The sequence below is a fragment of the Antechinus flavipes genome, chromosome 3 (assembly GCF_016432865.1).
Source record: "Antechinus flavipes isolate AdamAnt ecotype Samford, QLD, Australia chromosome 3, AdamAnt_v2, whole genome shotgun sequence".
NCBI classification, from domain to species: domain Eukaryota; kingdom Metazoa; phylum Chordata; class Mammalia; order Dasyuromorphia; family Dasyuridae; genus Antechinus; species Antechinus flavipes.
Window position 1 is genome coordinate 28,219,844 of NC_067400.1, and position 6,000 is coordinate 28,225,843.

The following is a 6,000-nucleotide window of genomic DNA, read 5'->3' on the forward strand; positions in this document are numbered from 1 at the left end:
GAAAGGTAGATAGAAAACAATTTAAAGATTTCTTCTTGTAGTTTGCCTTTAATTTTTCTGCCCACCATTCCAAGAACATTTGTGGTTTTAAAATAGTTGAATACATGAATATATATATAATATATATATATGTATATATAATATAATATAAATAATATTTATAGACTCCCCACAATGTCCTAAGTGTCTCTGAGGGTGAACTTGGACAAGGCCCCTGACCTTGAGAATGATAATGCTGATCTAGCACTCTATGCATTCACTGTTAGCCTCCTATAAATGGTTCATTGTTATTTCAGGAATAGGAAGTGGTATGAAATCAGTCACTTATCTTGAGCCCAAGAGACACGGTGTCAGGTATTATGAAGTAGACAAACATTTCTATCTTGGACATGCTTTTCCCCTTGAAATTCAATGTGGATTTCATTGGGCAGAAATCATCCTCCATCACATATCCCAAGCAGGGCTTGCTTTCCTTCCTAGGTTTTAAGCTGCCAAAAATAGACTATGGCTTAAATTCAAGGTCAGCAGAAATTCATTATGAAAATATTTGAGTCCAGCAGGAAGTTGTTGGGGGTGGCAGGGGAAATGAGACAGCCTTCTGGGGAGGGTAGAGTGGAGCCAGCTGCTAAGTGGGGGAGTGTTGCTGCTAAGAGAGGAAATGACCCCGGATCCTGGAAAGATCAGAGAGACAACCAGAGTGTAGCACAAAAGGCTGATGGCTAATGGGGCATTATGGAATGGGGCATAAATTCTCAGTTATCAAAGTCTTCTTCAAAATCGATTTCTTTTTCCTCCAAAATGACAGGTTAGAGTCCACTTGTGATTGGCTTTGAGGAGGACGGAAAGCTTATCAATCAATTAAAGCAAAGATGTTGCAGTTTTCAGCTAAGCTTCTGTGCTTTATGAACAATCGTTCAAAATGTCCTCGTTATCCAATATGATTTGTTTACCCTAGTCTGGCCATGAATGTATATATGTTGTGCCAGATTGTGAAAGCAAGTAGGAGTACAGTAATATTTAGTGGTATTCAAGAATTGTAGAATCACAGCCTTCTAGTTCAAAATGTGGCTGAAAAATATCTGCAGCACATCCGACAGTGATCATCTGGCCCTGCCTGGGTTGAAGACTTCTGATGAGGTGAAGCTCACTCCATTTCTGAATAAGTCTCATTTTAGAAAGCTGGGTTCCCAAGAGAATATTGCACACAGCATCAACAAGATTATATGACGATCACTTCTGATGAACGTGGCTCTTTTCAACATTGAGATGATTCAGGCCAATTCTTGTGATGGAGAGAGCCATCTGCATCCAGAGAGTGTGGATCACGACACAGTACTTTCACTATGTTATTGTTTTCCTTGCTTTTTGGCTTTCTTTCTCATTTTTTGTCCCCTTTTTGATCTGATTTTTCTTGTGCGGCATGATAATTTTGGAATTATGTATCGAAGAACTTAACATGTTTCATATATATTGGATTACTTGCCATCCTAGGGGAGGAGGTTGTGGGGGAAGAGAGGGAGAAAAAAATTTGGAATACAAGGTTTTGCAAAGGTGAATGTTGAAAACTATGCATATGTTTTGAAAATAAAAAGCTTAAAAAAAAAAAAGAGATATGGTTTTCTTTTTTTCTCCCCACACTTTGTCTAAATCTGCTTCTTTGCAACCTGAATCCCATGTTCTTACTTCTGCCCTAAATGGTCAAAAGGGACAATTTCTCTTCTCTAGGCTAAATTTTTTCATCTAAATCCCCATAAAACAGAAGTCAAGGACTTTCATTGTTCTGGTTGCCTTGATCTGGATTCTCTCCAGCTTATCAGTTTCCTTCCTTAACAGCACTGATCAGAACTGCCAGGACACTTTAAATGAAGTCTGACCAGAGTAGAAGACACTGGGAATATCACCTTCCCAGTGCTGGACATGATGCCTGTTTTAATATAGTGTAAGATTGAATTAACTTCTTCAGCCACTATATTACTGTCCACTAAGTTCCCAGTTATTTTTCAAACTTTTTTCTCTCCAGTCCTGTACTTGTGAAATCAATTTTTTAAATCTAAGCATAAGAATTTATCCCCATCATATTTTTTAAAAAATTTAAATACAATTTTATTTTCAAGTGCAAATTATTTCTCTCACATTTTCCCCCATGCATTGAGAAGGCAATAAAAATAATACTCATCACAAATATAAAGTCAAGCAAAACAGATGGCCATATTAACCATATCTTAGATATGTATGTGTATCTATGCATATATGTATACATGCTCTCTGAATCCATTATTCCCTCTCTATCTAGAAGCAGTTGGCATGTTTTATCATGTCTTCTGGAATGTGTTCAGTTCCAAAGTGTTGATCATAATTCTTCAATCTATAATAATAGCACTTACCCCATAGGTTGTTTTGAAGACCAACTGAGATAATATGGGAAGGGAATAAACATTTACATAGCACTTACTATGACCTAAGCATATTATCTTATTAAATCTCTCCCCTTGCTGAATCCTTTATTTTTATAATTTCCATTCCCTTGTTGAATCCTTTATTTTTATAATTTCCATTTTACAGCTGAGGAAAAACAGAGATTAAATGATGTGCTCAAGGTCACAAAGGTACCTAGTGTTTGAAACCAGATTTGAACATAATTTCAGGCTCAGGGCTCTACCCACTGTCTCAACATGTAGAAACCACTTTGCACATCTTAAAGCACTGAATACATGCTCGATATTATTGTTATTATGTGTCTATCTATCCGGCCTCTTCCCACTTTTCTTCTGTTTTTTTTTTTTTTTCTCTCTTTTTTTGTTTTTGTTTCTTTGTTTTGTTTTTTGCCTCAAAAAACCTTTTTTCTGTTCTTTCCCTATTCTCCTCTCCTTATTCCCTGTTGGCCTCTCAGCCCTCCCAGGAAAAACAAAACCAAACCCCTTCAACAAATATACATATGTTGAGCAAAACAAATATTCAACTCCCATTCAGCATTCTGCACCTGCATCTTGAGTCTATTACTTCCGGTCAACAGGTAAGTAGTTTAGGGTCAATGTACTGTCCTGGTTTCTCAAACCTGTTAAAGTTGTGTTTCTTTATAATGTTATTGTTGTATAAATTGTTCTCTCATTTCTACTCATTTTTCTCTACATAAGTTCATATAGATCTTCTCATATTTCTCTGATATCATCCACTTCATCATTCCTTATGGTATAATAATATTCCATTACATTCATATTCCAGAATTTGTTTAACTGTTCCCCAACAGATGAGGGACTCTTTAGTTCCCAGTTCTTTGATACTATAAAAAGAGCTGCTATAAGTATTTTTGAATGTATTTGATCTCTTTGGGAATATAGGATTTTATTCTATCTGTGACACTTAGTGATCTTACTCCTCATTGGAACTCATCCCAGGATGATCTATCTTGTCTATCTTTTTATGTGCATATATTTGACGTGAGGACAGAGCCACAAGGGAAGGCGTAAGGCATTAGCTGCAGGGGATCAGCGAAGGCCTCATTTAGGACATTGCACTTGAATTGAATGTAATGGGGGTATTGGAAAAACCCCTTGATCCTTGGGCCACTGAGGGAGAGACATGCTTTAGTTCAGTGCAGAAGGACCTTTTCTTTGGGATGATCCAGAAAGCGTTATTGAATCCTTGATCCTTGTTATGGTACAGGGCTTCATCAAAGATTAGGATGGATGACCCACTCAATAGACACTAAAAGGAAAGATAGCTTCTACTTTTTCTCTCTTTTGTCCTCTGTTGAGCTCCTCAGGACTCTTTGAGCCTTTTCCTCAGGTGCAAATGAGGTGGGAGAAGATATTTCTCTCTAACCTTGTAGTTGAAAATGTCTAGGCAAGTCTAGAATTGTATCTCAGGTACCGATTGCCTCTTCTGCTTGCATTTTTTTTTTTTAACTTTTAACTTTTAAACTTTGAGTGATCAAATAGTGATCTTGTTAGGGTTACTAGGTCAGGAGTTCTGGGTTCAGAAGCAGGAGGAGAAGAAAATGACCATCACCGTGAGAATAAGCTCCAACCATATTCTGGTTCTCTAGGAGACTTGGGACTTGAGCGGATTGTTGAGACAGTGCAAAACTGAGGTGAAGGTGAAACTACTATTCAGCAGTGTAACAGTGTTTCAGGTTTCAGTGTTTTAAGTATCAATCCAGGGAAGATGGGTGATACAGTGAAGAGAATACTGGGCCTGGGGTCACGAGGACTGGAGCTCAAATATGATCTCAGAGACTTACTAGCTGTGGGACTCTGGGCAAGTCACTTAACTGTTTGCCTCCATGTCATCTGTAAAATGAGCTAGAGGAAGAATGGCAAATTATTCTTTACCAAGAAAATCCCCCAAAGAGGTCATGATCATGTTAAAAATGTCTAAACAATAACCAAAAAGAGTTACTATTGCAAGTTTTAATGTCAATACATGTTTTCAATAGCTCTCTAAGCTAAATCCTGTTAGTTTCTTTGGAGAAGATCTTAGGCATGAGTGTAACCTATAAGGGACTTCCCCCCAGTTCTCCAGAGTGAATTGGGTCTATTTAACCAGAGATCATGAAAAGAACCTTATTCCTCTGGGATCAAGTTTCCCGAGGAAAAGAACCTCCTTGATTTAAACCTAGAACTGAGACCTCCTAGCAGGAGTGGGAGGGCCCTGCATCATGGGCCCACGGGTGTTTGAGCTTTGAAGGCAGTTAGGGCTTCTAAGAGGATTCTTGACAATAATCCTTTCTCCAACTGCAATTTCCAACTTAAAAGAAACACACACACACACACACACACACACACACACACACACACACACACACAACAAAGAGCTCTGTGTCTTGGACTTTATCTGTTTTTCTGATATCATGATATACTTCCAAGGCCCTAAGTACTAATTAACTAAACCTCAGAATTGCCGACCAGGTAATAAGGTTTTATGATCCTTACTTTACGGATAAGATACCTGAAGCCAAATGACTAAATGTTAAAGCCGAAGGCAGAAGTTCAGCCCAGTGTACAGAAAGAAGGAGATCCTTGCCCCTTTATTCTCTGCTCTGGTCAGACCCTATCTGGAGTTCTTGTTAAATACAAGCATTATGGAATCACAGAATTTTCAAATTGGAGAGGATCTCAGTGACTACTAGTACAAATCATTACTGAGAAATATTTCTTTTTGGTCCTTTATTTTTTTAAATTTTTAATAGTATTTTCCAAATACAAACAAAGACAGTTTTCAACATTCACCTTTGCAAAACCTTTTGTTCCAAATTTTTCTCTCCCTCTCCCCTCCAGCAAGATGGCAAGCAATCTGATAAAGGTTAAACATATGCAATTCTAAATACATTTCCATATGTGTCATGCTACACAAGAAAAACCAGATTAAGATGGAAAATAAACATGAGAAAGAAAAAAAAGCAAACAAACAGCAACAACAAAAAGGTGAAAATACTATGCTTTGATCCACTAGTCTCCCTAGTGTTCACTGAATGCTGATGGCACTTTCCATTCCAAGTCTATTGGAATGGCCTTAAATCACCTCGTTTTTGAAAAGAGCCAAATCCAGCCGAGAAAGAATCTTTGCTAGACATAACTATAAGTGGTTCAGAAAGAACATTAATACACCGAAAAACATCCCAATCAGGACAAGCAGATGGCGAAAAATGTCTTAAACTCATGTCTTATCAAGATGGGTTAAAAAAGCAGGTGATGATTAGTCTAAAGGGGAGTAGACTTTGTGGAGATGTCTGTGTCTTTGAATATTTGAAGATCCAATTTATCATATTTGGCCTTAGAGGATAGAATTCTTTTTTTTTTTTTTTTTTTTTTTAGCAGATTGCCTTTAAGATCATCTCCATCTATTTCTAATCTTCAATTTCTCCCTGGCTCCTTGCTTTCTCTGCTACCTATAAAAAAAGTTTCAATTTTTCACATCCTTAGAAAACTGACATTATATCCTATCATCCCCAAGAACTAACAGTCTACATTTCTTTTCCTACTCTTAGCCAAAATCTTTGAA